This window comes from Pseudopipra pipra, chromosome 15, assembly GCF_036250125.1.
Source record: "Pseudopipra pipra isolate bDixPip1 chromosome 15, bDixPip1.hap1, whole genome shotgun sequence".
NCBI classification, from domain to species: domain Eukaryota; kingdom Metazoa; phylum Chordata; class Aves; order Passeriformes; family Pipridae; genus Pseudopipra; species Pseudopipra pipra.
In genome coordinates this window covers 1,045,005-1,059,296 of record NC_087563.1, presented here as the reverse complement: position 1 = coordinate 1,059,296, position 14,292 = coordinate 1,045,005, and the positions used below count along the sequence as shown (strand labels likewise).

General features: G+C 45.2%; 1 long non-coding RNA gene across 1 annotated transcript; it reads left to right on the top strand.

The window, feature by feature from the left end:
• Positions 1 to 9,837: 9,837 nt before the first annotated feature.
• On the top strand, positions 9,838 to 11,042 carry LOC135422306 (uncharacterized). Its single transcript, XR_010434413.1, has 2 exons — positions 9,838 to 10,391; positions 10,528 to 11,042. It is a non-coding gene; the product is annotated as an uncharacterized LOC135422306 (long non-coding RNA).
• The last annotated feature ends 3,250 nt before the right edge of the window (positions 11,043 to 14,292 follow it).

Here is a 14,292-nt window from a genome sequence, read left to right as displayed (position 1 = left end):
AGCTTCTCTGTAAAGACAGTGGGTCCTGAAAGCTGTCAGGTCTCATTGTAAGTGTAAGTGGCTCAGCTTCCTTAAACTGAACATTTCAGACACATTTTGCCAACATCATATTGATGTTCTCTTTTTTTCCATTATTTCTGTTTGGGTCAAAATGTTGATGGATTTGTCTTGCCATTATAGCTTCTATCATCTATAGCAGTGTGTTGCCTACACAAGCCAGGGTTTGGCCAATGGTGCCCCAAAAAATACTCTTAAATACTTGGATATCTGAATCCAACATATGCTCATGCTGGGAAATGTTTGGAGCAGTGATTATGTTTCAGAATTATAAAATGCTGCCTTTGGTACCAAGTTGAAGTGTCTTGGCACACAGTGATGGGATGAGCTTTGCCAACATGCCATCCCCATGTTGGGACATCTCTGCAGGACTGCATTTTTGCACCTATAGATCTGGGCATATCTGTACATTAGAGAGAGGGGATGCAAAGCAGAACTTGCTGGCGTACCTGCAGGAGGTGTGATGGACCTTTGGGCAGCCCATTAAAGCAGACAGGCGCTCACCAGCCCTGGGACTGGGAGGCGAATGTGGCAAGTGGACAGTGCCAGCTACTGACCTGTGTGCCAGCCCACGTGCAGAGCAGCTCGGGGCAGCCATTGAACTCTGTCTGCAGAGAGCTGTGCACTGGCCCCCAGCATAAATGAGAGCAGCCTGGAGACTCTTCTAAATTACGGGACTGCTCCAGTCCCAGAGGCAGGAACACATCTGGCTGGGCTCCCATCAGGGGATAAGGCCTGGAGGTGCTACTTTGGCTCTGTCTCACAGTCAGACTTCCCTTTACTGGGGTGATCATCTCTACAGATGCTTGTACAGGGCTCGGGCTATCAGAGCTGGGAAACAATTTCCATCTTTCCTTTGCTGGAAAGACTAATCCTGATGTAAAGTGTTGTCAGCCACCATGCCTGAATTCTCTGGCCAACCTGCCCCAGGTAGGGTCACCCTTCTCTCCCCATCACCAGCAGCTCTCTTTAGGATTCCTTGACAAGGACCTGCCCCAGTGCTGCCTCTTTTTCTGCCCAGAGTGTGGATGAAAACCAGCAAACACACATTCAGCTGATCTCCAGGTGCCACCTGAGGTCAGACAACCTCTTCTGACCTTGTCCAACCCTTGTGCTGGATACTGGGCTGACCTTAGCAAAGAGGCTCAAAGCAAGTGAAGGTCGCCCAGACTGACATCTCCTCCCAACCTCCCGCCCTCCCTGCATGCTTATGAAGACAAATCCAGACCCTTCATGTTTAAATTCTCTAGACCTGAGATACTGTTCTACTGCTGCTACTGTCTTTTAAAAGTTTTTAAGCTTTTACAGTTTTCTCTAATCACTCAAAAATTAATTTTTGAAAAGGCAACCAGGAAAAAAACCAGCAAACCACCAGTGCAAACTAGTCACTAGCCCCGATAATGTCACTTTTTCCCGGAATGGGGCATTATCAAAGCAGACTAATGAAGTCTCGTGTTAATACAAAACAGTTAATTCACTTATTTCCAGGTGATTTAGCTACTGCTGAGGATGAAAACCCTTTTAAGTATGCTCCCCCTGCACAGGTCAGCTGGAGAAGGCAGAGCACAGGCCACTCTGAGCAGCAAAGGGCAGCGCTTGTGCTCCCCATCCCAAATGAGCCATGGAGCCCTGGACCACAGCACTGGCTGTGTGCACAGCTCTGTTTTCCCCTTTGAATTAAGCAATAATCAATCTTCATATTGGCTTTCTGCTCAGGAGGAAAGTTTATTTCAGTGCCTGTGAGTATTCTGAATCTCTTCAACTGGCAGAAAAAAGACATGAGAAAAAATGGATATAATTTTTTTTAGTGCACATCCAAACAAATTAGTGTGATTTCAGATGTATAAGCTAACATATCTCCTTGCATAAGCATAATTCTTAACTTCAGGTAAGAGTTTTGAAGATCTAAATGTTTGGGATTTGGAAAAAAATGTGCCTGCTAATGAAATCCTGTCAATCTGATGGCCAGGCTCACCTCCCACATCAGTCCCTTGTCCCAGATGCTCTGGTCTAAAAGCGTCCTGTCCCAAAAACGAGGGCATTCCCAAGAGAAGGAAGAGTGTTCAGCTTTTACCTTCTCAGCCTTATCAAATGGGAAATACAATTGTTCACACAAAGGCTGAACCACTGCCCACTGAGCTCCAATCTCTGTGATGGATTTTGTAAGACAGAAGATATTAATTATAACAAAAAAGTTTTATAGACAAGCTTAAGTATTTGCAAGATATGTATCTTTAAAGATGTTATACAAAGCACACCTTTTCAGAGACAACACACATTAAATGGACAATAATAATGACAAAGTATTAACCCTGACAGAAGATGCTGAAAATTTTAGAGCTTTGGGGAGAATTTCTGCAAAATTAGATTTTCCTGACAAAAGTCTCCTGTTATTCTGTCACTCTACTGGGTGTCTGGAAGGAGGTGAAAGTTGGGAATTAGACACTCCCACTCCTCTCCCAAACACCATTTATTTCAGTAGCAAAACACCCTCTCCCAGTTCTCCTCAGCATCTCCCAGTTTGCTTTTTTCATAGAACCGTCACAGAATGGTTTGGATTTGAAGGGACATTAAAGACTACCTAATTCCAAACCCAGTCATGGGCAGGGGTCCTTCCCCTGACCAGGTCTTGAACTCTCCCAGGGTTGGGGCACCCATGACTTCTCTGGGCAACCTGATTATTTATTTTTTTCTAGAATTAATACTTTCAGACAAAAAGGAACATGGGGCCAGGAGGCTGTGTTAATGGTTGTGTGACCAAGCTTGTTTTGTTCTGGCAGCCTTTCTTTGTGATCTTAATGATCTCTTCCATTTATTTGATTGCATGTTTAGGGCTGAATGTAACTCCCAGGAAATCTGGTACAGTTCAGCTGACCTGCCCAAGAGAGCAAAATATGGCTGTTTGTAACCGTGATGGGATGATCTGGAGTCCCCCAGATGGAAGGTGCTATGCAGGAATTGAAAATTCTGATCTTTTAAGTGCTGGGGGAATGATGTCTGTGCATGGCTATGTCAGCCTGGGGGAGTACAAAGTGGGTTCCCATATGGTCAGTTTTTAGGATTTCTCCTGTTTCAAATCTGCATAAATGGCCCACTCAAGGAGGCCAAACTATTAGAAACAGCTGACAATGAAAAAGGGGGAGGTGAACGCCAAGCAAGCAGCAAGTAAACTATGTAACTGAGCTGACAGATGGCAAATTAATGTTGTCAAATAGAAAGAAGTACATAAAGCTAAGGAGCACTATGACCAGATTGCTTTCTTGCACATGAAGTCTTTAATCATATGTATATCCTTGCTATTTTTACTCTAATGAGATTGGGAAAGAAAAATAAGACTGAGGCATCAAATTTAAGCTGAATTTGCTTTGAATCCACAAGAAATTGAAGCCCTTATAGAAACAAGGAGAATTATTTGCCAGGCAAAATTAGTGTCACAGATGAACTTGTTTATGCTTCTGAATTTTGACATGTTTATTTTATTGGTAATACTGCTGTAGTGAAAGAGCGTAATAACCAGTGTAGATAAGCAGTCAAAGGAAGTCAAGTGAAAACTGATGTTCATGGAGCTTTTACCCTTAGGCAAAGGCAAAATAAGAACCCAACCCACCAAAACCCTTCTGTCTACTCATTGGTAAAAGAAGGGGGAAAGAAAAAAAGAAAAAAAACATTTCTGTTGTAAGATACAACTTGATGAAATACCAATGGGGCAAGTAAATGAACATCAAATAATTGGACATCAAATAATTCTGAGTTTTATACTGAGAATACAAATTTGATGTGTTTCATGTATTTCTTTATTGGTAAGTGTGAGCATGTCTTTTAATCAAGAGGTTAATGTGGGCTCTGACAACTATTAAGGTGTTCACACCTCTGATTAAAGGGAGAATAGGCCTGTATTTGACCAAGGAGCTTGGTAAACAAATACATCAATCATGGGAAAATATCCCCCAGCATGTTCCTGGCCAGAGAAAGCCGCCAAAGCAGTTAAAAGGAAGCAATTTTCCACAGTGCTTGGAGGTAGGTAATATAAAATAATCCATAATTAAGTTTAATCATGGCTTATCAGACCTTTCTAGGACTGTGAGCATTGTGGTTAATGTTTAACATATTGCATTTGCTACAAGTTTCCTCTGATGCCATTTCAGTGATACGAGCCCATTTCATTGGGAAGTGCAGATGTGACAACTGTGCCTGGAGCCCAGATTCATCACTGATGTGACTTGGGACAGTGCAGCAAGCGCTGAGATTATGGTCCTCTGCTAATAAAAAAAGGGTTTGCTCAATGGAGCCAATGGAACAATCCAATTTCCACATACGAGCCTGGCTCAGCTGTTGGAATGGCCAGATCCAAATCCTTCTGTCTGAAAAGAGGCTCAGGGGAGACCATGTCACTCTCTGCAACTACCTAAGAGGAGGTTGCAGCAAGGTGGGGTTCAACCTCTTCTCCCAAGGAACCAGTGACAGGACAAGAGGAAATGGCCCCAAGCTGTGCCAGGGGAGGTTCATGTTGGACATCAGAAAGAATTTCTTGTGGAAAGGGTGATCAAGCCTTGGAAGGGGCTGCCCAGGGAGGTGGTGGAGTCCCCATCCCTGGAGGTCTCCAGGGAAGGACTGGACATGGCACTGAGTGATCTGGGCTGGGGGACAAGGTGGGGGTCAGGCACGGGGTGGACTGAATGATCTTGGAAGTCTTTTCCAACCTTAATGATTGTACAATTCTATGATTCTTTGATTTTATTGACTTAAACAAGAAGCTACTTCAAGCCCCTTGCAAGGACAGTAGTTCTTTTACTAGCGGGGGGAAAGAAGGACCTTCTACTTGAAAAGCAGTATATGCCTTCTCTTCTTGCCTGCATCAAGCAAGGAACAGCCCTTGAGGTCAGAGCTGGTTGAGAGATGGGCTTTCCAGCTCAAGAGTGCAGAAGATGATGTAGTCGGCAGTGGCCAAGGCTGTTTGCTGAAGAACTTGTGTGCCCATCCCACGCAGCCTGTGCTTTTACAAAATGGATTTACATTAGCAGAGAGTAAGGACATCTTGTTGCTTGACATGCCCTTCCCTTCACTCTGTTTTCCCTAAGTCTAATGGAAAGTGGACAGTCTGTTACATCAGGCTGTCTAGTATAGGCAAGTTGTCCTTGCCTTGTCCTACAGGACAGTGTCTGCTGGCACTGAAACCAACGCCGGCAGATACAGAGGGAACAAGAGGAAAATGGTGCCTGGTGGTTTCAAACAGACCTGACTGCAAGTGATCACCCCCTAAACCAAGTGGTGGCACCAGCTATACCAGAGGATGGCATTAAAAGCCAGTGGGTGACACCAGAGGTGAAATCAGGGCTTCAGCTCCAGGCATGAGATGCCATAAATGAGATACCTGTCATGAGGACAGGTATCACTGTCATCACTGACAGAAGTGATGGTGAGAGGAGAAGCTTCTCCCTGAGCACCAGCACCAGCAGTAGCAGCTCTGCACCTGCATTAAGTACGGTGTCAAAGATTTTTTTTTCTAAAGAGTGCAATTTACTGAACTTTCAAATCCTAAGATATTTTTACCTGCACATAGCCACAACAGCAACAAAGTCACAAAGGAATCCTTAACCTATTCATCCCATTGGACAGTATATTTTATCAGAAATATAATAAATTGGAGGATGATGTGGGAAGATCTGGGAAAACCACCCTGACCAGTTCACTACAATCAGTGCTAATGCTGGAGAAAGTTGGTTTTCTTCACTTTTGCACCAGTAGTGTGTAACATCGCAGCCAGTAACACAGGGATCTCAGAGGCTTTTACTAAATCAGATCCTTCAAGAATGATACATTATGATGCCATTCAGGATTAACAGATCTATATGAAGACATATATACAGTTGAATAAGTCAGGGCTGCAAGCTGAAATCTCAGTCTGACCCTAACAAGGCTCATCTTTGTGGCCTCAGGCCATTGGGGCTTCTTAGGAATGTGGTTTCATTTTTCCAAAATGTCCAACTTCTTGTATACCTCTAAAAGAGAACATTTGCATGTGAGTAATCCCAGGGCTGAGCACGATTTTCAGATCTGCTGCTCTACAATATAAGCATATAACACTTATTTCAGTGTAATGCTGCAGATCTTCTCTTCTTAGTGTCTCAGCATTTAAGTAAAGCTGAACAAAGCTTTGCAGGCAGAGAATTTTTCTTCCCATTTCAGAAAGAAATCCAGCCTGGATTAAAATGGGAACTCTTTATTAATCAAAATATGTCATTTAATACTGTCAAAATAGATGTTCATATGTACTGAGATGACATTTACAGAATTTAATTTATATCTTTAAAACTGAAAAACGCAATCCTGAAAAAAGAAAAAGTTTGCTGAAATGTGAAGTATCTTAATTTTGATAAAAAATTTGAAGCAAATATTCTGGAAAGGGGGCACAGTTTGAGACATCCTTCTTCCTTTGGCAGTTCTTTGGTGAAGTGGAGAATGGGCTATTCACAGAGTTACCCTTTTAACTGGCTGAGAGAATATCTGCTCACTGCTTCTCAAACCTGCCCCCACAGCTTTATGTTTAAATGTTGATTCCCAGTTTTTCATTCAGGCCTTCATATTTTCCAGGTCCCTTTGAATCCAGAAACATCTGGACTTAGGCAAGCCTTCATTTATTTTCACTCTGGCCTCACTGAGCCACACCAGGGGTCTCATGAGCAGGTGTGTGACTTGCAGGCTCCAAGGCTGTGAGTGCCAAGAGTCCTTGGCATGCCCCAAGGGCTTGTGACTCCCCACAACACGTGGGGATGAACTCCTGATCCTTTATCACTGAGTTTCCACGAAAATATCCCACCCTCAGCCTGTGAGTGGAAGGGAGGACAGGAGGAAGAGGCGGAGCTCAGGTCAAGCTCCCTCGTTAAGTGTAGAGCTAATGCAGACGCCTCATTTTAAGTGTGTCCCAGGGCAAGTGACTCATTTTAGACGTGCTTAAGCAGTTTGTGAGTCAAGGCTTTAGGTTTCCCAGGATAGACCTGCTCTCTCTGCAGCTCTGGGGTCTGGAACAGAGGGAAATGGGTTTTTGTTTGGGCTTCAAAGGTTGACCACATGAGGGTGGGGAGGCTCTGGCACAGGTTACCCAGAGAAGCTGTGGCTGCCCCATCCCTGGAAGTGTCCAAGGCCAGGTCGGACGGGGCTTGGAGCAACCTGGGACAGTGAGAGGTGTCCATGGCAGGGGGTGGAACAAGATGATCTTTAAGGTCCCTTCCAACACAAAGCATTCTGTGATTTCATGATTCTATGTTCCAAACAACAATTAGCCATTTGCAAGCGGTAGAAAAATTGGTGCAGTCCACCAGCTGTCCCCATGGTGAATCAAATTTTAAGTATGAAGGGCTGTAGGTAATCCTGTTATCGCAAATGATGAGGCCTGGAGAAGGCTCGAAGGGGGTGACAGACATCTTCCCTCTCATGGCACAGGATGGAGCTGTACCCTCCTGGCACAGCAGCTTGTACTTCCCTGCCAGTCCATGGCATTGGGCTCAGCTCTTCCAGAGCTGTGCAAATAAAAAACCAGCTAATAAATAAAGTGTTTGCTGTTTCTCTGGCAAAAGGAAGAAAAGCTACAAAATCCCCACCTACAATAGATTTTTTTTTAATGTGGTTGGATGGGAGCTAAAAGTCTATCACAAAGATGCTGCTTTGGCTTTGATTTGACACTAGATTTTAGTCGGTCCAATGGAATTTTAATGCTATGGCCAAATATAACATCAAATAATGAAAAACTTCAATGATAAACATTAACACAAACAGGCATCGAGTATATTAAACATCTTTTAGAATGCAACAGGCCAAATCTGCAAATTGGGAACAGGTCCCTGTGCTGGCACATTATAAAAACAGGCTTCAGTTTGCCATCTCCAGGACCTGCCGATGGAATACAGTGGATATCTGAGTTAGACTCCATTACGTGTTTAGATTAAACTCTATGTAGCATTGATTCAACTATTTATTTTGGCTACAAGGAACCAGTGTTCAAACATGGGTGCCTAAATGGGATGTCCATAGCCCAAATCTGCACTAAGGGGACTAAGTGCTTATTTTGTAAATCTGGCTACTGAGGCCAGCAGCTGAGCCCAAGCCTCATGAAGCCAGTGTTGAAAATGGGGCCGAATTTTACAAAACTCAGGGCCTGCAGTGTGTGCTTGGGGTTTTTCAAAAATGGAAAATCCCTGGTAGCTCCCTGGGGGTGCAGGTGGGAGGGCTGAGACCAAAAAGTCCCGCCTGGGCTCACAGCGTGTCTCCTGCCCCAGGCTGGGCTCACCCTGGGTGCTGTCCCTGCTGTCCCAGCCCCAGCTGTGCTGATCTGAGTCAGGCACCCTCGATGGATGGAGCATGGCCAGAGCACCAACTCATCTAAAATTTGACACATCAAAATAAACTCTCAAACTGCTACTGTCCAGCTGAAATGGATTCATTTGTTCCTCTTTGACTGTCCAGGTTTTAAGGGGTTGCCTGCCGCACATTAAGGTTGTAGGGACTAATGGCTAAAAAGCATCTGATGCGGGTTCAGCTGTCCTGGTTTTTGGGACACTGTGTGGTTTTTGGTGACTAGGAGTCCAGTGCTGGAGACACACACACTGGATTGAGAAGTGGTGCTTCTGCTTTTCTCAGTAAGTAAATAATAAATAAAGCAATAAATACGTCCTGTGAATAAGTCTGCCACTAAAATAATTTCCTAGCTATAGAACCAGTTCATACTTGAACCCCCATAGCATGCAAAGGCACAAACATGTCGCCTGAGCATTATATCCTTCTGTAGGCAACTGGGCTATATCCCAAATGCCAGCTTCCAGCGGGGTTGTTTTCCCCACTTTGATTTTTAATTACTGATCACATGGAAGGATGGAGAGAAAAGGCCCAAGTTTGTTTTTTTTTTTGTTCCTCATTTAATAATTTAATTTGTATTCTGATCTTCAAATCCCAATAGCATCATGTGAAGTACAGAAACTCAGCAGGGGAAGGGGGGGGGAGGGATAGAGGAGGGAGCCAGGGCTTTCTATTTCCATATGGTGAGCCTCTCTTCCTCACCATCACAGCTTGTCATCTGTCTTCTTTTAAACTTCAGATCCCCTTTAAAAATCTTCCCAGCAAAGAACGGGCTATAAATGTGACATAAAGACAGTTCAAGTGAAGAGATTACCATGGGGTAATTGTGAAGCATGATTTCATTACAGGATTTCTTTACACGCGGGCAGGGATGCAAGAATAACCCAAGCCACGGGAACTGTGCATTTCTGAAGTGGTGTGCAGTGGCAGGACTGTTATTAATATTCTGGGGAGATTAGCCTGTATATTCCCCTTTCATTTACATGGCAGACAAAATGATTCCTGTTTTTCTCGTAGTCGAAACTGGGATCAGAGTAATGACTACCTGGATTTACCTGGTTTTAAAAGGGATAACCATTGTGGCACAGCCGAGCCTCCCACCCCACTGCATCGCCCTGCTAGGGACTACTCAGTATTAATATCCCACCAGCAGAAGGAAGGAAATTTTTCCAGTTTGGAGACTTTTTGTAAAGCAACAATAAGGTTATCTCCTGATGTACAACCACGGGAGAACAGCACAACATGTTTCACCTGAGATTTTGTGTCCCGAATGCTGCTCACATGCAACGCTTCAGAGCATCTTTCTTAATTAATTCATGCAAACTGTGCTTCAAAAATAAAGCTGATAGTTCATAATCTAATTCACTGTAGTGAAAGCATCCCTGCAGCTGATTTCCATGTAAGCCCCACACAGTGGGTTATTGCTGTGGGTGCATGGAGGCACAGCATTCCCAACAGCTCATTTGCTGTGAATACTCTGGGTGCCATTAAAACATAATAATTTCTGCAAAAGGGCCTCGCTTTCCGCCTGTGCTCTGCTCCTGCTCCTGCAGAAATGGTTTGCGTTGCTGATGGGGCAGTAATGCCATGGGCCGGGTCTGGTAGCAGGAGGGGATTTTTGGGGAGCAATGAGGGTATGCACAGCCAAAGACTGTCCCAAGAGTCCTTCACAGCCATGCCACAAACACTGCCTGGGCATGGGGTGTGTGGCAATGGCCTGCACAGTTCCGCTGTAAGGAGGGAGATTGAAATGTGGGAGTTCCTGGCTTGGGTCAAGGTATGTTTCTTTCTGTCCCTGCACACTGACATAGCCAAAGCATGCTCTGTACCAGAGCCATCACTTCTTTCTTTCCTTGTCCCAGAGATGTGCTGCAGAGAAGACTCAGAAGACAGAAGCACAGGGTGTACAGGGCAGTGCTGTGCTGCCATGGCACCCAGCTCACAGCTCGGAGAGGACTTGGCTGGAGGCAGCTCCGTCCATCCAGGTAAGGTGGTGCAGGTACAGAAGCTCCTCTGGGGAGACACAGCCATGCAGCCCCTACATCCCACTGCTTCTGCCCACCCAGCCCTCCCCAGGGCTGCTTAGCAAGTGCCTCTTTTTCCTTCCCTCCCCTCCTGCAGATGACAGGGAAGGCATCAGGTCACGCCTGTGCAGTACCTGCTTCAGGCAAACCCAGGCCATTGCCCTCTTGGGAATCCCACTGGACCTACAGAAACTGTTGCAGGACCCAAAGTGACCAGGTGGCCCAACCCCAGTAGGCTGTGCCAGGGTTTCCTGATGTTCCTGCTCCATTCTGATGAAACATTATACAGAAAGATATAGGCAAAGCATTATGCTCACAGCCTTTGCCAACAAGTTATGTTTTAATGTAATTTAACTGTAATCTCAGAGTGTTTTTGTTAGCTATAATTAGTAAAATATGTCTGTTTTCTGTGTTCCTTGAAGATGTCTGAACTCCTGCCAGTTCCCTATAGTTTTCCTGACATGCAGTGTAACAAGCAGACCACCAAAATGTATTTACCAATAACTGTTTATTTACATTCCATGAAATCTAATAACATTTGCTGTCTTCATTCGGGATAAATGCTCGCCAAAGTGTAAAGCATAAAAAAATAAACACTGCCTTACTTTCTAACCCAGTCCACAGAATATTTTGTTTTTGCTCAATTTGCCCTGCCTGTTAGCATTTTGGCATTCTGCTGCTTGGAAGTTGAAAAAAACCAAAAAAGGTTGAAAAAGTTCTGTAATGTATCTTCCTGTTCAGTCCAAAACCTTGGAGGGATTTCCTGGACATTTTATTTTTTGTTTTAAAGTCTGCACAAGGCTGGTATTTAATTTCTTTGTTTTCATCTCTCACAAGTGTTTGAAACCATATTGCAGAGAAAATATCCAGGGCACTGAACAGCAGCGGAGCTTGGTGTTGCACCAGTGCCAGTGTAAAGCACTTCTCCTTCTCCCAGAGTCATGAGCTTTGCTGGTGTAAAAATACTCAGAATTAGGTCTGTATCTTGTTACTAACCAAATCTGCTCTTGTTCAAGAAAGTGTAACTGAGGGCAGAGTTGTCATCTCAAATCTCAAACAGGTTCCTCTCCTCCTGTATCTGGTTTTGTTTATATGAGTACATGCTTGCTCAAAGCCCACAAATTCAGATGGTGTAGGGAGGAGAGGTCACACACAACAGCTGTGGGTGGTATCCACAGCTGGCAAAATCTGATGCAACCCCGTTAACGTCAGCGATGCCTGGTCCTAGCCCAGCTGGGGGCTGGGCTGATGTTTGTGCCTGGCTCTGTAACGCCCGGGATGGCATCGGTCTCCGAGCGCATCGCAGGAGTCAGACACATGTGGAGCAGCTGGGTGGACTCTGGCAGGCTGTGTGTGCACAGTGTGTGCCAGACTTTCCTGGTGTCATTGGCAGGTTGTGCCATGATCCAGGCAGAGCTGGGCAGAGCAACAGCCTTTTCTGAGTTGAGCAGTGAGATGGGTTTGAGAAGGACCAGAAGTCCCCGAGTCTCCCGCGCTGATCTGACAACATGCAGCAAACGCAGCCGCTGAACGTCACCGCGTCCCCTCCCAGGGCAAGGACAGCCAGCAGAGCCTGGGTGGCTGCAGCTGCAGGGAGCCTAAAGACCTCATACATTTGGCTGTTGCTGCTCCTCAGCTGCTGTGCCAGCGCCCTGTGTCTGCCCTTGCTGGGCTTCAAGCTGTGCCTGGAGCGTGGAGCTGGCACAGGGCTGCCCCAGCGCTCTGTAGCCAGCCCTGGGCTTTCATCCTGCCTGAAGGACTTTTCCTGCAAATTCACCCAGCCCAGCCACATCTCTCTGGCATGGGATTTGGGGGGCCTTTCACACCATCTAGACAACACCTGTTCAACTAGGTCTGAGGTCTGAGAAACCTCAGGCATGCTTTGGAGAGGCAGCTCTGGGCCATGTGTCTTTATGGGGCAGCAGTCCCTTTTCCTGGGGTACAAAGTCAGTGTGCCTAGTACAAAACCTAGAGGAGCCCCAAACCACAAGTGAGACCATGGTACTGCTGCAGCTTTGGAGAATTCACTTTTAGAGATGCTCCCTGGAAAGCCATCTCCAATTTTACTGCTGACACAACTGGTACTTTGTTAAGGTAGAACCTTCTGCACTATTCTGGATGCTTTCAGTTAAGGAGTTCAACAGACTGAATGTTAACAAATTAAGCCTCAGATTAATAGAGTTCTCCAGGAAATTCTGAGCAGCCCCATTCTGTGGCAGAGATCATAGGAGACATCCTCAACTCCATGTTTCCAAACTGCCTTGGGCTCTCATCTCTGTACTAGTGAATTGAGGGTAAAACTTTCCCTGCCTTTAAATGAGAGCAAAATTTCAAAGATTTTGGGGGGCTTCCTTGAAAGATATCAGCATAAAGGTAATAAAAGTGAAACTCAAAATCCAATCCAAGCAAATACAGCTGTTGGTGCAGGATGAGGAGCCTGCACTGTCATCATCTCCCTCTGAACTCAACAGTGGTGGCATGGAGTAACAAATTGCCAACCTACTCAGGCTTCTGGCAGAGCTCAAGTAAAGATCCTTTGGGATAATTAAAAAAAAAAAAAAAGAACCCTGAAAATTGTCAGTTACCCCATAGAAATCTGTGATTTCTTTTGTTGCATTTCTGTAATTCCTGTCATTTTCTAGTTTCAGTTTTCTCATGGGTAAGGTTTGCATTGGTACTATTTAGATGCTTTGGGAGCAGAGGAAGGAGAGGGGTTCAAAATGCATTAAAAAACTCCAAGGAAACTCCTCTCCTGTGCCCACACTCAACAGACAATGCACGCCTCAGCACTCCACCAGTGTTCCGGTGGGATGCTCAGTAAATTGAGCTGTAAATAACTCCATAAACTGTCTCCTGCTGAAATCGTGTGCCCTAAAGTAAAGAGCTTTCAAATGCAAGTGCACAAAGATGCAACACGGTGTGATGGGCACGGAGATGAAATCAGCCAGGAGGTAGATGTGCTTGCACGGCTGGTCCTGCCCCTCCAGTACCAGTCCTACCCCTCAGGACCAGTGCTGTCCCTCCAGCACCTGGCATTGAGGTATTCCAGTGCTACCTCAGCAGCTGCTTTGGCGGGTGGTTTTGTGCTCCATTAAACCACGCTGGGCTCAGCCATCAGGGTGCTGTCGTGTGACCCAGCCACTGGCCAGTCAAGAGGGTTGGTTTTGAGCATTAAGTACTGCTATAAACCAGCTCTGGCATGTTAGAGGCCAAGAATATTTCCTAGAGAAGATAAATACTGGGAAGTGAGAAACAAAATAGAAAAAGAAAATTGTCATGTGCCAATAGAAGGAAAAACCAGAAGAAAATGCTTCTACACCATGTTTACAACCAAGCTGTCCCAAGGTGCTTGGTACACTCGAGGAAGATGTGGCTTTAGAGTGGGAGAGGAAATCACCTTAGGACTTCTGGACCACAGGAAAAATTTGGGAGATAAAGGCTAAAATTAACAAACAGACCCAGCAATAACAGAATCCCTTGGTAGAAGGGAGATTTCCTTCATCACATAAACGTGACCAAGCACAATCCCCAAACGTTTATTCATCAGCCCCTTTATTGCAAATTCTGGTTCTTTATCATTTAAGCTGGAAATTTCTCTATTTTCTATCTGTAAAAGCAACAACAGATACCCAGTGTGACAATCTGGGCCCTTTGACAGTGGCAGGAGAAAAGACTCGAGCCAGGCTGGGAGAGTTGGGATTGGTCAGCCTGGAGAAGAGAAGGTCCCGGGGAGACCTTAGAGCCTCTTCCAGTGCCTAAAGGGGCTCCAAGAGAGCTGAAGAGGGACTTGGAACAAGGACATGGAGTGACAGGGCAAGGGAGAATGTCTTTAAGATGAAAGAAGGTAGGTTTAGATTAGACA